Source organism: Phalacrocorax aristotelis, chromosome 8 (assembly GCF_949628215.1).
Source record: "Phalacrocorax aristotelis chromosome 8, bGulAri2.1, whole genome shotgun sequence".
In the NCBI taxonomy this organism is placed as follows: domain Eukaryota; kingdom Metazoa; phylum Chordata; class Aves; order Suliformes; family Phalacrocoracidae; genus Phalacrocorax; species Phalacrocorax aristotelis.
Window position 1 is genome coordinate 16,642,555 of NC_134283.1, and position 19,652 is coordinate 16,662,206.

The 19,652-nt window shown below is 39.5% G+C and overlaps 1 protein-coding gene across 2 annotated transcripts in view; it reads left to right on the plus strand.

Annotated features, from left to right (window-relative positions):
• Positions 1 to 11,391: 11,391 nt before the first annotated feature.
• Positions 11,392 to 19,652, plus strand: part of ADCY7 (adenylate cyclase 7) — a 64,896-nt gene continuing 56,635 nt past the window's right edge. The window contains exon 1 of one of the 2 annotated variants that reach the window (XM_075101576.1): positions 11,392 to 11,477. The gene's annotated coding sequence lies outside the window, so the exon portion shown is untranslated. Of the gene's footprint in view, positions 11,478 to 15,044; positions 15,086 to 19,652 lie in introns of those variants that run through there. The other variant, XM_075101577.1, reaches the window with a different exon arrangement.

The window sequence follows — 19,652 nt, forward strand, 5'->3', positions numbered from 1 at the left end:
TTCTTGACACTTACCCTGTTTTTTTTTTTTTTTTCTTCACGGTACTATGGAAAGAGCAGAGTACCTGAGGCGCTTTGTAACATTTTTGTAGTATCTGGGTGCTTCCCCAGCTGAGTGCTGGGCCTCTCTGCCTGAAATTTGGAAGCTTGTTTTGTTCGAGTGGGCCTGGTCTGCTGTGTTTCCTTCCAGGAGAGCTGCAGCAGAGTCTGTATGCCTGAGAATAAGTGGAAGAATATGCATGTCTAAAGGGTTCTTAACATATTATTTTTCTCTAACTTTCCTCTGCACTATACATAGGAAACTTGTGCAAGCACCCACTTGCTTTGCTTTCTGAACCTGGGTTCGGGGTAGTGTTCCAGCTGCAGGACAGCAGCTCTTCGAGGCTGCCGTGCTGAGGAGGGCATTGCAGAAATATGCAAAAGTTCATCTGAGTTACCTTCAGCTAGAAACCTTGTTCAGAATGGTTCCTGAAGCACTAAAGTATGTTCTTAACTTGGGTTATCTGCCTTCCTCGCGTAAATCAGCAGGGAGACGTACACACACTGAAAGTTCTCATAGTCTTGCTGCTAGTAGCCTACCAAAGACCATTTGAAATATGTAAATAAGCTGAAATGTTTATGTATCTTCCTGTTTGATGTTAGGTTGATTTGTTAAGGCTTTTTTTATTTTTTTTAAAAGGAGTTCAAATGGTGTTTATAGTTAAAGGCTGTGTATTTATTTTTTTTTTTAAATTATCAGTCTTCCATCTTGCGGCAGAAAAAAAGCCAAAAGGTAAGTACATCTTCCTGTTTGTGGGACATGACATGAATCTGTTCAGTGACCTCCATTCTATGCAGCTTCCTCAGAATTTGCCGCTCAGGTGTTCCAGTAACTTAATCTTCAGAAAACAACTAGTAGTCTAATGGCGGGTGGCAACTTTTTTAATGTACTTTCGAAGTCGACCTTTTCCATTTTATATCTGGAGTCATCGTGTGTGTTCTAAACGCAACATGTGAGGAGGTGGTTAGAAAATAGGCTCACCTTGAAAATGTAAATAAAAGCAGCCAGCCATTTGACATGTTGATGACTGTTAAAACACACGGTAGGTGTTAAAACTGAATGTGTGACTCCAACTTTATTTCCTGAAGAGTAGAAGTTATAGTAGATTACAAAGCATGTGATTACTCAGGAAGGAAGTATGTTTACCTATTTATGGGCTGTAACAAAAAAGACATTTATTTATTCCAGCTACTGTTAAAGTGCAAAAAGTAGCAATTACTTATTCTGCTGATTCCTAGAACTTGATTCTTTTGCTTAATAATGCAAAATAATTTTCTAAGAATCAAGTTCACAGTGTCTTGACAGTGTTTTGAAAGTGCAAAATTTGAGAGCTTCATTTTCTAGCTAATTTGAAGTGTTTCTACAAGTTTTCCTCAAAAATGTTTTCCAGTCGCAGTGTGTCTTGACAATATTTCCAGAAGTCATTTACCAGCAGTTCGGGCAGATATGTATTCATGGTTTCATCTATAAGTTGAAACCAGCCTTGCAGTTCTGGTGGTGCCCAGATGCATCACAGCTGTAGATTTTTGAATGCCAAGGTTACATGGCTCTTCCTCATAGTTAGGCTCAGAGCAAATTACTAATCTTCAAAGGTTAGTTGTTAGGATGTTTGAGATGTTTCCACGTAAATTATCCAACACCAAAAATCTTTTGCACGTTACTTAATGAACAATGTCTCGATTAAAATGCAAAGTGCCTTATTGGGTCTTTCCATGCCCAAAGTTTGTGTCCAGTATCTACTTGAAAAGGAAATGGGAATAGAAGAACCAGAAAGTGGCTGTTACCTGTGTGTTTTTACACAGTAGTGCTAGATCAAATTAATCTACATTTTAGGTTACATTTAGATTACATTTAGATTAATCTACATTTAGATTACATTTTAGATTTAGATTTAGGTTAATTTTGAACAGCTTTTATTTTAACTCTTAGTGTATTTAGTGATTTCCCCATCATGACCATTTTATTGATCTGTGGACTGCAAAAACTTCTAACAGAAGTCTGGTGCCTTTGTTGGACCCCTTGACTGTAGACTTGCTTGGGGTACGGTTCAATAGGCGTCTCTCTTGGCAGCAGCTAGCTTAAAAATGGTCTGTTCCCATTTGCTCCTTTCTATAGCAGTGCAACCAGTGGTGAACTTGGGTATTTATGAAGCTTGGAAAAAACAAAGGAACATGAATCTTTAGTTTGCTGTAAATTAATTGAAAATCACTTATGTACACTAATAATTAAGGGAAGACAAAGAAGAGATCGTGGAGATCCTCCACATAAATGCCCTTTGGAGGAGTGCCATCTTTCTGCCTTCCAAACTGCATGAGCAATGAGGTGCTGCGAGTCCTCTGGTGAGTCACTTTGCTCAGACACTACTGTTTGTCAGATACTGAATGACCTGAGCAGTGAATCTGCTCACCATCGAAGTATGTTGAAGGTTTCTATATTCTGCATCAGGTTTAAATAGCTGTAAAGGTGTTTATTGGCACTTCAGCTGATACTGGTATGTCCTGGTTCTGCTCTCTCCTGCTAGGAGACCTTCAAAAGATGTCTTTTTAATCCTGGATGGCTTTTGATATTTTAAACTTGCTGAATTGAGTCTCCTAATCCCTTTCTAACCCTGAGTCCGCCCTTTATTTTTTGTAGCCCAGAGATTTAGTGGTGAACATGGCATTTATCAAATCCTGTCCAACAGGCTATAGTGAAGCAGGAAGGGGATGGAGATTGATAGTGCTTTAAAAAGAGTATTTCCTGCTGCTACAGCTGCTTTTTAAAGAAAAACTAAAAAGCCACAAACCTCATTAACTGAGCAGGCTGAAGTAGGAATGTGTCCCCTAGCCTTCATATACCCATATTTGAAGCTGTTTTCTGTGCAAATCACTCAACAGTCTAATGTTTCGATGGTAGGCTGATTTGATTTTTTTTTTCTTCCATATAATGAAGTCCTGATTTCCTATAGTACAAACACCTGAGGAAGAAACGACTTGGCTGTATGCAAGAGCTGGCTTGTAAAGAATGCATTTGTGTGGTGCTGAAAGAAGTCTGAGGAACCATGCGTGCAGATTTGGTGAGTATTTTGCGTGTTTAAAGTAAAAAAAAATGCTCTTGTACAGGTATAGAAAACTGCGTTTGATTATGTATGAAGCAGTGTTTGACTCTTGAGCTGAAAGATCCTTAAGCAATCGAATGCTTCTGAATAGGTATTAGAGAAAGTAATCTGTGCTCTCAGCTGCATTTTGCCAGGTCTAAAGTTCATATACTGTACCAGATTGGTGACAGTGAAATCTGAAAATAACCCTGGTTCAAATTTCTTGTTTGTGCTGCCTGGCAACGTAATGCAATGATATCTTTCCAGAACTTAAAGCTCCTATATTTAAAAAAAAACACAAACCAAACAAAAAACCACCACACAACTCCACCTTGCTGGTCTGTATGCAATAGATGGTTGCACCAGGAGTATGAAGAAATATTTTTTTTACAACAGTAACATTATGTGGTTTAGGTGAAATGTGCATTAATGGTTGTTGTTTGCATTTCCCTCCTTCTGTGGCCTATTTCCAAACAAGACTGTTGCTCGTTCTTATAGTAAGTAGGGGACTGATTAAGGCTGGATTGGGGTTTTTTGCCTCTTCACTAAAGTGGATTTTGAATCAAACTAATTCATGGTTGCCTGGTAATCACTAACTATGAAAAGACCATTCTCGGTTAGAAAAACCAATGGCTAGCCCAACAGCAGGTAGAAATCTTTCATCTTGTCTTCCTTTAATGCTGGCTTGTTTGTTTTTTCTTTTCAAAATTTTTGACAGTGCAAGGGAGGAATAATTTATAAAAGAATGTAATCTTTTCTGTAAGATTTCTATTCATCCCAAAGCATGTCTTATATACCTATGTTATGATTTCAGCTTTCATCCATCAAGAAAACACAACAAAGCAATCTAATTGCTGAAAACATCAAATATCTCTGAGCTGGAGTGTGTGCCACCTAGTGAATCAATTCCATGCAGTGTCTAAGCAACATACTCTGATGACAAAAGGTAGTTTGAAGGATTCTGTTTTATAACATTGTTTCTATGCAGGCACCCGCACCTTCAGGTAGTAGTAACTTACCTGGTGTTGCTGAGCTGCTGCCTGCACTTGTGCATCCTCAGTCCCACAGAATCCCACTACTCTAAGGGTATAGCTGACAAAACTGAATTTTATTGCCTAAAAAAAAAATTTTGAACAATGCTAGTAGGGTCAAAAGCCAATTAAGAGTGGTACCTGCTACTAGAAAGAGGAGCCGATGCGGCGGTTTGCCCTGTCACCTCTGGCTGTGCAGACAGGCAGCCTTTGCCTCTCCCAGCAAAATGGGCCAGAGACCGCCATGGCCAGTTCTCGCTGCCCCGGACCCGCTTTCCTACATAAAGTGCTTTATATAAGTACATTTAACAGCTAAGTACATCTAAATTCTTCAGAACAAAGTCACATTATGGTCTAACAAAACCAGAACAGACTTCTCGGAGAGTATAGGCAAATACAGAAGCTGGTAATCTGGAAGCTGAAGCATTAACATAAAAGGGAAGGAATTCAACCTTTGCAGTTACAGAGAGCACACTGGTCTGGTTACTTCACCACTCATGGATAGTGTGATTTTAAAAAAAACCAAACAAACCAAAACAACCCCTAAATCTTCAAATGGCATTACTGCACTTTATTTCTATTGAATGAAGTAATATTTTAGACTACAGTGGTGATTTTAGAGGAGTATTTTTGAAGTAAAAGCAATAGAAAACAATAACAAGTCATGAAATAATGGTAGTTCTATAGTTTCTGTATTATGTACTTTTTTTTCAATTTATCACCACTTAGATGTAAAATCTGTCCACAAAAAACAGGAGTTGTAAACTGTAATTACTGTGTTTTTACGTTTGGGAGGGTCTGAATGTTCTGTTGCTGCTTAGTAAGGCAAAACTACAATTAACAATTGTGACGAGCTGGTACAGTACTAAACGGACATAAATCAGAACTGACATTTACTTTTCTGATGTCATTATTAGAAAGTTACTTATTTTCATGTCTCGTTTCATGTTCTCATCAATGGCTCAATTTTTGTATGCTTACCTTTGTGCCTCATCTGGCCTGCACAGGACATCACAGCTGTATTCTAGGTGGCTGCTGGCATCCATTAATACTTAATTTTACGATCTGGATGGATCACTGTTCAAGAACATCAAGTACCCATTTTTGATACAACCGTGTTAGAAGCTAGCTACACTTCTCCCATGTTCAGTAGGCTATCCACATGGAAAAATTTTATCATAACAATACCAGTACAACCTGCTACCATGTGAACTTCCTAAAGCGCTAGATAATCCTTATGCTGAAATGAATCACCTCCCAGCTGATTTTGGTTAATAGTGCATTGTACTGGAATAGCGAAGACACGGTATGAACACAGTTTTAATATTACTATATCAGTAAAAATGTTTAGATTTTGTTGCAAAGGAGGGAAGCCTTTGCTGTTGCAAATTTGAGGTAATTGATTTGCCTTACTCTAAGAATCTCCACTAAGAGCCTGGTTCTGTTGAATTCAAGGGAAGTTTTCCTACTGATTTCAGTGAGATAAGTTTTATCCTGTGTTTTTTCTCTGATTTTTTTCAATCTCTTGATTTCAGAGCTTCAAAGACTTGTAACATTTTTTAGGCAGATGCAAACATACAGACATCCGTATGCATACATCTCGCTCAGTTCTAGACCACCTTTAACACTTAGTGACTTGTCTTCAGTTAAAGCTTGTTTAGAAGACAACAGCGAAATGCCAGAATCTGTGTAACTGTGCACAGGTTGTGTCCTTCTAGAGGGGGATGGGTGAAGGAGAAGGTGGTGCCAGAAGCCCTTCCTCCAGCTCCCGGTGAAGGACCTCCAGTACCACGGAGTCCACCAGGGATGGGGTCCTAGGGCCGAGACCACACTTGCCTTCACAAGCTAGATCCACCAGTTGCCCGCTGTTTGATCTGCTGAGGTGAGAGAGACTCTTAAAACCTCGTTGCCCCATGTTTAAGAGCATCATGATGGCTGGTGGTACGAGAATGGTTTTTGATGTTGGTCTTGTGTGCAAAAATGACACCATCCATCACAGCTGCAGCAGAACTCTGTGATTTCAGGACAGTAAGAAACTAAAGCATTTCCCATCTTAGCCCCTCTCAGCTTTGGGGTAGTTATTATATTGGTTTGTTTGAAAATTCCAACTACTTGGAGGAAAACACCATCCATTCTCAGCATAAAGGGAGGGGTATATACTTGCTCTGTATTGTCTCTTGCCATGTAAATAATCTAATCTTCAAGAAGTCAGCTTCTCCCTTAAGTAAGTTAATATAAAAGACTAGATCCTTGGATAATATAATTTTTATCCCAATAGCTTCACCATAATAGGGCTGTGTTGATTTAACCAGATGAAGTTTGTCCACACATTTTAAAAATTGCCTTGTAACAGACCTTTTCCTTTTTTTTTCAGTAAAGCCATGTTTCCTAGTGGATTCTGTAGGAACCTCCTTCTGTTCTAGAATTGGATTCCAATTTACATAAAAGGGCTTTTCCCGAATATACGTGGACCATTTGTTTCTTACTGATTTTTTCCAAAGTATTCTTTTCTTTCCAATATGCCCTCCTAGCTACTAACGCAAAGATATCAGAAGTGCAAATTTAAAACAGTTAGCTGAATAGTTTCATCATTCACTGTGAAAATAAAACAATCTTTACTGTGTTCTTTAAATCAGTAATATCTCCATTTTGTTATAAACTCCACCAGCAGCATTATGGTATCTAACAGAGAAATGGCCTTCCTGCCATTTATTTTCTTCCCTTGTGTAACTTACCAATTAACAAAAGGAAAGAGTGACTCCTCAATAAGACCATCTAACAGTTTTCTAGGAAGTCACGGACCAGATCTTCTGTCATTCAACATTGTTGAGAGTAATGCAATTTCTAGAAGAAAATGTTCTATTTTAACACAGGTCAACTTGAGTATACAGAAAGATTTTAAAGCAAGTCTGATCTCTAGCCCTTAGTGCAGTCCAAATCACACCCGCAAGTACAGGTAATTAGCCAGGCACTGATTTTTCAAGGCACAATACATGTTCTTGCTCTGGAGAAAGAACTGTAAGCATGAGCAAGAGAGGAAATGTTTTGCCGATTCTTAATCCAAGAAGTCAAACAAAACCTCCTAGCCCAGTCTCTGGAGCTGTAGGCAGTGGGACTTGAATTCCTAAGTCCTTCAGTTCCTCTAGAAAACAGCATATTAACTCCTCAGTCCCATACTTTTTTTGACTGTTGGTACTTTTCCTAATTTATTCTATCATTTCACAGTGCTGTGAGTTTGCATTGAGCTTGAAGTTTTCTTGGGAGCAATTACTGTTGTAAATTAAGTCCCACTGACCTCCATGGAATGTGGAATGCTAGAAAATATGATCATCATTCCAAGTCAGTTAGACTCTTGGACAACTTTAAAAGAAATAGGACAAGAGACCTGAACATATTTTCATTTCTCTAAATAAACATGTGTGGCATTTATTGCTTTATCTACAGAAAAGCAGCAAATTATTCCCAAAAGTTTGTTCAGTTGATCCAAGGGCCTTAGAAATGCAAACTATGTAACAGCAGTGAAACTCTACCTTCCCTTTAGCCTGGCTGATGCAGTAAGATACTTATGCATTTAATAGCGTAAACTTAATGGTCTTCAGCAGTTGATTCTAATATTCCCTGTAAATGAGGGTGATTGCAATGTAGCAGCTCAAAATAATTTCTCATTACATCCTTCCTAATCATGTACTGCCTAGCATTTTGGGGTTGCTCTATTATTAGAGATATTCAAGCTCATAAGTTTACAGGAAATAGGAAATAATTTACTCAAGTTATTTGTCTCATTCTCTAAATCGATCAGTGGCCACAGAGTATTGTGTGCAAATGCACACTGGTAAATAGATGCTAAATCTCATCCAAACCAAACAAAATTGTTCTAATAAATATTCCTACTGTAGCGTTCATTAAAGACAACATTTTACTCCTGACTTTCTGAATCAGAATCAGGAAACTAGTAAAGAAAAGCAGATGTTAAGGTTGTCTTGATCGCTGTTCCTGGATATTTGAGGAACTGCAAAAAGGCAGCATGATAAAGTGTGCTTTCCTAAATGCTAGCTGCTGTGGTACTGCAGTATGTCAAAAGAATATTTAAAAGAAGTGAATATATTTAAAAGTCTACCTGCTAATTTTAAAAGTACTACTTAACATATTGTGCTACTTCAGATTATACGACATCTAACCCACAAAATAGTCTACTGTACATTAATTTTCAAATTATTTCTACAGATTTAAAATAATATCTTCTGAGGCTATAACTACATTTCTGATTTGCTTTTGTCACATACTTATTTGGCAAGCAACCATCCTCTGAGCCCTAGCTAACTCATTTATGGGAAACCCTGAAAACCTGAATGTTGAAACATTATGCCAGTGAAATGATTTAGAAGTAACTTGCTGGGACCAAATGCTGTCACCTCCTTTACTACTGTGCACAGTACAAGCATGTATATACTGAAGGCAGATTCAACCCACAATGACTTACCAAGAGGAAAATGTAACCCTCACGAGTTATACTTGAAGATTACTATGTTTTTCTATTTCTTCTTCTTTTGACAGAATTTTTCTTTCCCTATTTCATAATGCTTCATGGCACTGGGTACTATGGCAATTGACATTGAAGCACACATCTGAATTGTACAAAACAGACTTCTGTAGTGCTCTATAACTCAGTTTGGAAATGGCACTGCAAGTAGGTTTGGTATGAACGCCCTATCTCCAAATAATTTAAATAATAAAATTCAACATATTTTTCAATTTTCTGTATTAGATTTTATCAGCTAATGTGTTGCATTTTATTTTAACTAAAAGTCTAAAATTATTTATTATAGATTATGGTTATCCAGTTTGATCTTTGGAAAGATTAGATTTGTGTGTTTAATACTCTGATTTTATACATTCAGTATGTATGCATCATTGTAGAGCTGCTGGACTTTTTCCTAAGCAAGAGCTTGAAAATCATCTTGCTTAACACTCTGAGAAGCAAGTAAAACCCTAGGGATTGCTTTATTCTAATTCAGACCACATAATTTCAGATGGATCTTCAATTAAGGGCTACATTTTCACAATATCAAACATTTGCAGTTATCACATACACATCAGAAAATTATTTTAGATCAATCTGTAGGTGCAAAAACCATTAAACCATTAAAATGACAGGTTTGATGTCATCATTTTTTCTCACGCAGGACAGACCCTTACGCTTAGGGAGTGGCATTGAGAGGGTTCCCAGCAACGTCAGGTGCTTTCCAGGAAGGGGTGGTGATAGCATCTGTGTTGTGAAAAATTAGCCCTGACTGTACTTCAGCTCCACAGCACTCGAGAGAAAAATTAGCAGCAGAAAAAGGGGAAACCTATACGTAGCATGTACAGCAGCTAATTAACTGGGTATTAATTTCCATATGTTACTCTTTTCCTTTTACATCCATTTTGCTAGAAATGTGTTATAGTAATTAGTGATAGCTTAAGAATAATCTGCACAACAGTGTACATACAACATGTATTTAGAGTGTTTTGGAACTGCTGCCATTAAAAAAAAGTTACGATATCAGTCACATTGAACCATGCAGGAATTTTAGATCTTACTCTCGGGTAGCAAATATGTGTGGGTATAAAGAAATGATGTTAAGCAATCTGTGTACTCAGAAGGTCCACAAAATTTTGATGAAGTGGTAAATGGAGTCCATCTGTTCTGAAACAACTCCATTTATGATCTCAGCACAACAATGTATTTTCCATTTCCTGCAGTTTTTAAATCTTGTTATCTAATCCAACTTTCAGTGAAGACAAGGACTTCTTTTTAACAATTGTTTTACTGGAAGATCGTTTTTCTTCTCTCCCCTAAGAAATGGTCTGAATACCATATGCACTGCTTCCATCTGAATGTTCCAGTAACTTCCTAGTGCTTTTCAAACACATGATGTCCAAAACAGGAATGGGAATACCTAGGTAAGATTAAGTAACTTGCTCAAGACAGCGCATAGAAGTGCCACAGGGCAGGGAAGAGCAGCAGAATCCATCTCACTTGCTGCCCAGTCCTGTGCCTCAGGTATGTAACTGCTTCTTCTTCAGCTGTATTCCTCATATACTTGTCTCAAATTGCTAAAACTGGATTTAAATTCCTTTGCAAGATTCCCCATCCTAACAGCCCAGGAGCAACCTAATGGCGGGGCAGTCTCAGCAAATGTGTTTCCTGTTTGCCCTCCAACATGTTAACAGGAGCTTAGAGAGTCAAATGAAGTTGTCATGCTTGTGGTGTGTGCACTGAAGTGCTGCTCCTTCTGAGGTGGTCAGTTCAAGCACAGAGCTTGTGCTTACAGAGTGTAGAAAATACCAGCTGGCTAGCAGTACACAAATATAAATTGTTGTATTTAGTTACTAACATATTATCGCAGTAAAGGTTTGACCATGGATGACTAACACGTGGTTGTAGCTGTAGGTAGCCAGGCATGTCTGCCTGTCATGGGCTACATGCAGTCACCTGTGACTAACACCTCCCCAGATAAACTTAATCCAAAAATCCATGGAAATCAGTATTTCTTTCTATTGCCTGCAATGAGCTTTGGATCAGACTTCTGTGCGGTGGACCCAGGCTTGGTAAGAATTAGTAGCCAGATGTTCAAGTCTTGATATGCTGAGGAATCATTGCCAGCCCTGTGAAACTCGCCCAAAACACACCAAGAGGACTAAAGCAGCAAGTAAATGGAGGAATGGGAAACTGGTGCCGCGGGATGGCCCCAGCGATGTCCCGTGAGGGACAGGTCCCTCGTCCCTGGGTGCAGCATGGCTGCCGGGACGTTTGGAGTCCTGCCAAAAGCATCCCAACAGCGGCCAGATTTTAAGAAGCTGGCTGTAAACATTTTTTTTTTTTACGGTCCTGGGCAGAAGTTTGTTTGCACACCTCTGTGGCGTGGATGCTAATGGATGTTCTCTCTCCCTGTATGAATCGGGTTGCGGGGACACGGGCACCCCCCAAACCCTCGTGAGCTCTGAGGGACGGGATGCTGCAGACCCTGCCCGGACCCCTCCGGCCTCAGGGGCAGGACAGCCGCAGAGCTCCCCTTTATGCCGGGGATGTTAAAGGCCAGTTGCCGAGGCTGAGTCGATCCCGCGTGGGGCAATCCCGCATCCCTCACAGCCGCCTCTGAGGGGGCGGCGGCCGCCCCGCCACCCGCCAGGGGGCAGGCGGGGCGCTGCTACCGCCACCTCCCCGTCCCGCCCTCACCGCGCCGGGGAGGTTCCGCGGGCCCCAGAGACACCTCAGGCGGAGGCGGAGGAGGAGGTGGAGCGCCCGGTCCAGACCAGCCCGCCGCTGCCGGCTCTTGCGCCGGCTGCAGGTGAGAGACGGCGGCGGGAGGGGAGCTACCCCAGGAGGGCGAGGGACGGGGGTCGCAGCCCGCTGTGGCGGGGTGGGGCCGCGGGGACCCAGTCGGCGGAGCACGAAACTAAAAGCGTCGAAGTTTCCTAGCTAATGGCCATTTGCTACCCGATATTACACCCCTCGATACGCATGGGAACAGCGGACTAATTTTCAGGCACGTAAACTTTTTTCCAAGTTTATTTTGCTTAGAAAAGGCAGATTTGGTGAGCTGCGAGGCCTGATTATTTATTTATGTGTGTTCCCACGCACGGGATGAATGGAGAAGTTATTTGTTGGGTTCGTCTTTTGTGTAGTAATGTCCTCGAAAGCCAAAAGCCAACTCTTCTCTTACAGAGCGGTTTAGGTCCTTTTTTGCTTGTACTTTTTTTAGCATAATAGGAGTTTAAATTGCTGAAAGAGGTACTTTAATATCCAGGGAAAACTTGAAATATCTGCAGAAGTTTGGTTTGTACCTTTATTTACTGCTGAATAGGGAAGTCGCTTCTAATCGTGGTAGGCCGTGTTATGGCGTTTCTAGAGTGCCCTGTGTTAATAAAGGGATTAAAATGTTTTAATACATATAGTACAACATTTGATATTGCTAGGCTTCTCTCTCTGAGGGTGGCAAATAAAGTGTATCATTTAGCAGGGGCATATCATCGACTGCCCAGGACGATACTGAAGTCTGTTGAACCTGAGACTTCTTTTATGGATGTGGTCAGCAGAAGTGCTGAAGACTGGCAAAGACACTTGGAAAGCGTTTTTGGACACGCAAAGTAAATACGTGGTGTAATATTTTAATTAGGTTCAGCATAGAAGTCTGCTTTTCCCGTGTCAGATGTGTTAGGTTTTATTTGCATTGCTGTGTGCCTGAAACACTTGGTCGTAGACCAAGACCATGCTGTGCTAACTGTTGTGCAAATATAAGGTGGGGAAAATCCATGCAAGTGCATGTGAAAACTGTGGGTTTGATTCTGAGGTGGTTGTGATTTATTATAGGAAATAAAGTATCCTGTGCTGGATGCTGCAGTATGAAGATATCTTAATAGTGGGAAGTAGGATGTAACTGTACCTGCATTAGTGACCTTACTGCTTTGTGCTAAGATGCATGACGTGGGGGTCTCTTTCAAAAAAAAAAAAAAAAAAAAAAAAAAGCTAGGAATTTTGAAAGGAACTCTTCAAAAAACAACAGCAGCAAAAAAAAAACCACCCAAAACTTGTTTACTTTATGTCTAAAAAGGAAAAGTACTAGAAAGAAATTCTAAAGCTATTACATATTTTCAGGATAAATAAGAGTCATGTGGTAGGGTCATTTTTTTTTTTTTAAAATATCCTTTTTAAGCAACCAGGATTCCTGGAGAGAAAGACAAATTTTCTAGGAGAGTTTAATGATTGTGTTTAGGTCAGAAATAAATAAACAAACAGTGTGGTTGTGTGTGTGTTGGGGCGGTTTGTTTAGGTATCCTGACCTTTCAAATGTTGAAGTCCTGATCTGGAAGTTTTTTTTATGATCCCCTATAGGTGGAAGATGAATGTGTTGCAGGCCTATGTCAAGGCCTGGGATACAGTGTACTCACGGTATGTCTCTGTGTATAGTGGACTAAGGACTTTTGGAAAAAAAAAAATCCTCATTGCAATGGCTGACATTAAAACCACTATTTGCCAAAGACACATTGACAGTTTCCCCTCTCCAGAAACGTAGAATGGAAAATGAGGAGTATGTGGAATACAGCTCTGAGAACAGTAAGCCAATACTGGTTTGTAATGGCCATTATAGCATGTTATTTATGCTTCCAGCAGCCATTACTAACAGCAATTAGAGTCATTGGGGGTTCTTGTAAAGCAGCCATTAAACTTCTTAATATTTTTCTTAATGAAGCTAATGTCAGCACCATTAAGAGTAAGCAAGGAAGAGACTTCATTCCTTAATATATGTGAATATTTATGGTCTCATGGTTTGTGCTAAGTGAAAGAGCAGGTGCTGGTTGAGAACTAATTAGTTTAGGTGTTAGTCTGGAGACAGATGATCATTGTCTTCTGTTAATGTGGGTGTTTGGTCAATTGCCAGTGCTCTTAGACTAAAAAAAGAAAAAGACAATATCCCCCATGGAATTACAAAAGAAATATATCTCTCTAAATTGTATTCTTAGATTTATTCTTAGGTTACAGCTTTGACTTGGGTTTAACATTAAAGAATTTATCAACGTGACTCATTCTGATTTTAATTTATTATGAAGGCTGTAAAACATAGGCTGAAGTACTTCACCCAGCAGTTCCTCCCTTAGTCTCATGGTTTGTGTTGAAGCTACATTTTATCTTTCTGGGAAAAGATCCAGTTTACCTAGACTTGTCTGGTGGTTTGGATTAACAAAATGTGAGAGTCAAACTGCACTAAGCACCTGCAGGGCTTCTGTATTGAAAGTGTCATTTGGGACTTTTTCCTATATAGATATATATTTTTTTGTGTAAATCAAAGATTGTTTTCTTAAGAAATCAACCTGGGAATTGAGGTGTGTAAGAGCAGATGGCCAATGGAATTGGTGGTGTTCTTGATGTTACACAGTTGTCTGCTTCAGGGCTGCTTTGACTTACCAAGGTGTGAAGATCTGTATTCACCAGCAGCGAGGGCGGGTTGGCTGCTGTCTGTGCTGCTCGCTTGTTTCCGCTGTTCTTTTGTGCTGCATTTGATGCTCTGTGTGAGAAGCATGAATGTTCACAAATGGTTCCAAAGATTCAGGCATATGGTTAAAGTGGAGTCTCAGACCTTACTTAAACCAAAAAAAATTTTCAGACGAAGACTGGGACCTGGCTGATCCAGGGATCACTCTTTTCTTCTCACATTAAAGCCCAGTCAGTATTCAAATTTTTACATGCAGTCTCTGTAAAGCACCGTTTGAGGTGGCGGTTCTTTCAAAGACCCAATACTGCATAAATAGGAAGATAATCTATTAAACTAGCATCTGCAAAGTTTCAAGATGATTATTTGCCAAGCTGACAGGATGTTACAATGTGAAATAGTTGGTAACCACTGTGCAGTTAGATCATCTTGTATTGAAATAAGGAAGTGCAACTTCTGCCTTAAGTATTTATGGTATACTTCACAAATAGTCAATGTCTTGTGTTTGCTGGAAAACATATTTTATATTTACATTTTGAAAACAGTAAAGGCTGGTTTTTAAAATAATAATATGAGGAAATCTGGGATTTTCACCTGGAAAAAATGCTGTCTTTAAAAAAAAGGAGTTTTATAACACTTTTGTCTTGTAATTAATATCACTGTCATTGGTATTCCAGAGACTTGCAAATCGTTTCAGATTTGCTGTTGCTTGCCTTTTGCCTCTTATACCATCCTATCTTCCTGAGTTGCTTTGGGTACAATCCAGGCTCTGTCTTGCGGCGCCAAGCAGCAGGGTAGTCCATATATGCAGGCAGAGGAGCTAGCAATGTATTTGATCTTTCCTTTGGAAGTGTTTTTCTTTGCTTAATAAGCATAATGTAAATAATGTAAATATGCTGTAATAATATTTCCTGTACGTCTTCTGTAGGTTCCTACTCCTGACTGTTACGTCTTCAGAGTTAGTAAAGGTAAGGTGTAAAATGTGAAATAATTTTGTCCAGGGGCTGCTGTTCCTTTTCTAATCAAGGCATTGCTTTACCTCCATAGCTTGGAGATAAGACATGAGTTTGTGTCAAAATGTATGCTTCAAACTTACTCGCTTTGTGTAGCTTGTTTCCAGTAGCATTTTTATAAAAATCAAATAAACCTTCTCCTCTGTGGCAACCAGGCTGCTGTTGTGATTTTTACAGCACAGGCCCTGCAGTTTGGAGGCTTCAGGTCTGTTGGTGCTTTAAAGATGAAACAAAGTCAAAGCTGGCTCTCGTATGACATGGGACTGCATATACTACTTTCCCTAAAAGCTTCCTTCACAGCTAATGGCCAAAATGTTCCTCTCTTTAATGGCTGTTCTGCAATCCTGATTTCAGCATTAAAAGTAGCTTCTGGTCTGTAATTAGAGAGAAGGAACAAACAGGGTGTGTTTGACTTCTGTTTCTGGGCATAAAACGAAGTGAATAATGCATTCTAGTTAAAAAGCAGAAATAACAAAGATTGCTGAGGCTATAACTAATGGTGTAAGTCAGAGAAAGGTGACAAGTTTTGTTGAATAGGGCTGTCTGTTTCTGGCAACTTCTCTCTGAAGTGCCCCAGTGCTATGCGTATGTCTGTGTTTGCTGTAGTTTGCTCTGCTCAGGTAGCTTGCCAGGCCTTCTGAGATAATTTTCAGTCTCATTCTCTTGGATCCTGCATTGCAGGTTGCTTACGAGTAGTGGTAGGTCTTTCTACCATCTTCTGTTCTTTGTGATGCAGAAACAAGTACTGTTTGACATGCAAGTTGTCATTCAGCCCACAACAAAAGTATAGCAATAAATTCTTTTATCTGCCTTGTAAATGGATGGTTGTAAAGCCGCAAGCATACTCTTGCAATATAATCAATGTGAAAATGTTTTAAAAGAACTTTAAGTTGTAAGGTCTAAGGAGTGCATGCTTTATATTTCAAGGAATGAAACAATATAGGAAGCATTTTATAGGTAGACAAATGTAGAAATAGTTTACATACGATTGTATAACTTTGTTTTTTATTTGTTACTTGTCTCTATGAAGTCTTGTTATGATTAATAATGGTGAGTGAGCATTTCAATGAGTTGAATGAAATATTTCAGTAAGATGCTCTCAATTTGTAATACAGCCTGGGTTTTAGTCATTATTTACTTTACATCCAGTCTGCAACATTAAGTTTTCTGCTTAATTTTATATAAAATTGTAATATTTTTATGCTAGGGGCTTCTTTTAAAGAACTAGTTGATGATCAAACCACCTAGCAGTGACTAATTCTTGCTCAGATACTGTTTTCCATCCAAGTAACCAAAATGGTGAGGAAACAGGAATGCCAATAGAGTGACAAAGCACATGGAAGGGCTGGGCCTGAGTGCAGCAGGGAAGGAGCTGTCAAAGGTGGATTCAAGCAGGCTGAGCTCACTGACATTTATTCAAATTCAGCTGAAATTAATGGAAATGAGCAATAAAACTGATCGTTTAAATACCAGATATTCTTAGCACCTGGCTCATGTCAGCCTGAGTCCATCTGTTATGATATTTCAGGCAGGGCCTGCTTGCTGAAACAAACTCAGACTTAGGCTGAAGGGAAGAAACAGGCTGGGTCAAGTTGAGAGGATGAAATTTGTACTGGGGCTTTTCTGTCTGTCTGTATCTTTGTTGTTGGTACTGACTTTATGTGGGACTAAATAAAAAATAAATTTCCAATAGCAAAACAGAATTTCAGTTTCAATTTCCTCATTTGAAAGGAAGCTGGGGTACGGCTATCAAAACTTTTGCACTTCCTGACACTTTTCTGCCTGATCTGTGCCTCCTTTGCTGGTGACTTCAGCCTGCTGCCATGTAGGTGGCTGTTTCAACACCAGGGAAACAAACATTTATATATTTGTGAGATACACATTTATTGGAATAAACTAAAATAAATGACAGAAGACATGAGAAATATATGTAGTCATTGCTAGTATGTTGTAATCAGGAACTGGATTTTGAGGTGAAAGTGCTTTAAAAATTCTTATCATGGGTAAAGCCAGTGAATCAATTCTGATACTTCGTTTGTGCAAGTTCTTACTGTCCTGCTTACTCTATGTGTAGTACATATACTAGTGTGTGCAGGCCATGTGTGGTTTATTAGAAGACAGGAGAAAAATAGAGGCAAAGAATACTTCTGTGGATTTATAACTTGTAGGTCATTGGCCTGATTTATTTCAGTCTGCCATCAGAAGGGAGGGTAGGTATTGCAGGTGTGTGAGCCATTTCTTTCAAGTTGGGTCAGATGAGCATCTGGATTCTGCTCGCGAGGGGGAAAAACAAGCTAAAGCTGTGATCCTGAGCTGTGTAGCTATATCTGCCCTTGGCAGTGATCAGCAGCAAGCAGGTGGGGAGGAGCGTGCCCCTGTGGTTTGACTGACCAGACAGCTCTACAGCTGAGGCTCTGATGGAGCCTGGCTGGGAGTGAGAGGATCCTGGAAGGTCTCTCTCCCACATGAGCCTTCCAGCCGTGGACTTCTAACCTCAAAAAATCTTTTTTTCTTCCTCTAGAATTGCCATAATCTGGCAGTTACTTCACAGTCTTCTGAGCAGGTTAAGGTTTGGGTTTTTGGGGTCCAATTTTGCTCTGCTATGAAGTATTTATGTAGTTCATTAATTTAATGATTTTCCCACCCCCCACCCCCCAGCAGAGGCTTGGGTATTATGTACAGGAGGGCACAGCTGCTTTCAGGAATGACCTGGGAACTTTAAATTCCTTTCTGCTCACTAGTTATGTAAAAATGACTAATGATGGCTGTCTATAATACTGTTTTTTCCAGAAATAATCTTATATGACTTTGAATATAAATGCAGGAGTAAATGCAATGAAGGGTGTGATTTTTAGGGTGTAGCTAAGCTGGCTCAACAAGCAGCTGTCATTAAAAGCGGGCAGTGCTGCTTGCTTCCTGCCCCTGTGCTCCCACTCTCGAAGTCAGCACTGGTGCTCATCTGACCTGCTGGTGAGCTGATTCATGAAATTAAATGGGCAAAAGCTGTTTTTTTAACAGGATAAGCATTTTTATACTCTGATTTCCCCACCCCCACTCTGTAGGAACAGAACACCCAGGCTAGAGGAAGTGGTAAGAATGTACCATTGAACTTCTGGAGAGGCAGGCGCGGAAGGTTCCCTCCTTTGGCGGTGGCTGTACTGTAAAACTGTGCTCCTAATCATCTAAGTAGAAAGTTATGCTTCTGCAGACATGCTGGAAAAGTGACCTGAGCTGTGTTTGAATTTGGGGTATTGCCAAATGAATTGTTAGTCCAATTTCAGTACTTATTAAGAGCTCTGCTCCTCTGCTTTACTTGTGCAGCAGGAAATGAATTTGAAAAATATTTCACTGTAGTACTTTTAAAAAATCACCTGTAGTTTTTTGTAAGTTCGTTAGGAGTATCCTGTTTTGTATTTAGTAGTTTTTACTTTTTTGTCTGCTAATTGTAATACAGTAACTGTTACAAAGCCCTGACTCCCTTTTTCCTCAGGATGCTGCACTTTTAAAATATGGCAGAGGATACGTTGCAGTGCTATAGTGACAGTTGTGTTGGCATATATTGTGATTTGCTTAAAGTGCAGTGTTGTTGCTCGTAACATAATACAATGTTCATAGCTGTTGGAAGGTAGTCAAAGCTAGGAGTTGCTATGAGAAAGTAAAAATTTAATTTGATAACAGTATAAACACCATGTTTAGCTTTCAACACTGTGTTTAGCTTTTGAAGAAATAGGAAAAAGCCCAGTATAGTTACTGTGTTAAAAACATTTGATGCAGTTCTTACAGTGCCACAATAGGCAAAATTCCCCACAGGCAGTTTTATTTTCCCTGGCGAGCTGACATGTTGATTACTTGCATGTTCAGAACTCACTTGCAGAGTTGTAGAATATGATCTAGTGACACAGGTTGTCAGTGTGAGCAGAGCTGTGTGTGGGTGTTAATTGCTTCTGGTCAGGTGCAGACCAATAAATTAACAATGTTGCTAGATAAAGGAGCTTAATTTAGAATTTAGGAATAATATATTGAAAGAATGAAGGGGAAAGTTTTGTTTTTCAAGATTCTGGACAGATTTAGGCAGGAATTAAGAGTTTTTCTTTTTCTGTGTTGGTTGTGTGTTCCATAACTGTTTATCAAGCATGTACTTGTAGCTAACCTGGTTTACCAGAGAAGCATTAATCACTTGTTTTGCATGTTGAATTAATTTTTTTCCTACATTTGTGCAGGCTGTTGTATTTAGAAATGCGTTCTGCTGCACTTGTTTTGAACTGCATTGAAATACGGATCCTTAATCAGTGATGGTTAGGCTTTTCTTGGAGTTGTCTCTGCTGCCAATGAAATACGTATATATAAGATACATATACACGTATATGTATAAATAAAACTAAGGTGTCATTTCTGGAGGCTATAGAATCTAAGAGATACTTGTGCTTGTTTCTTTTTATCTTTCTGGATGGCTTCTCATCACATTCTGTGTATCAGTATCCCAGGCGTCATTCTTTGGGCTTGTCCATTTACAAATGGATAA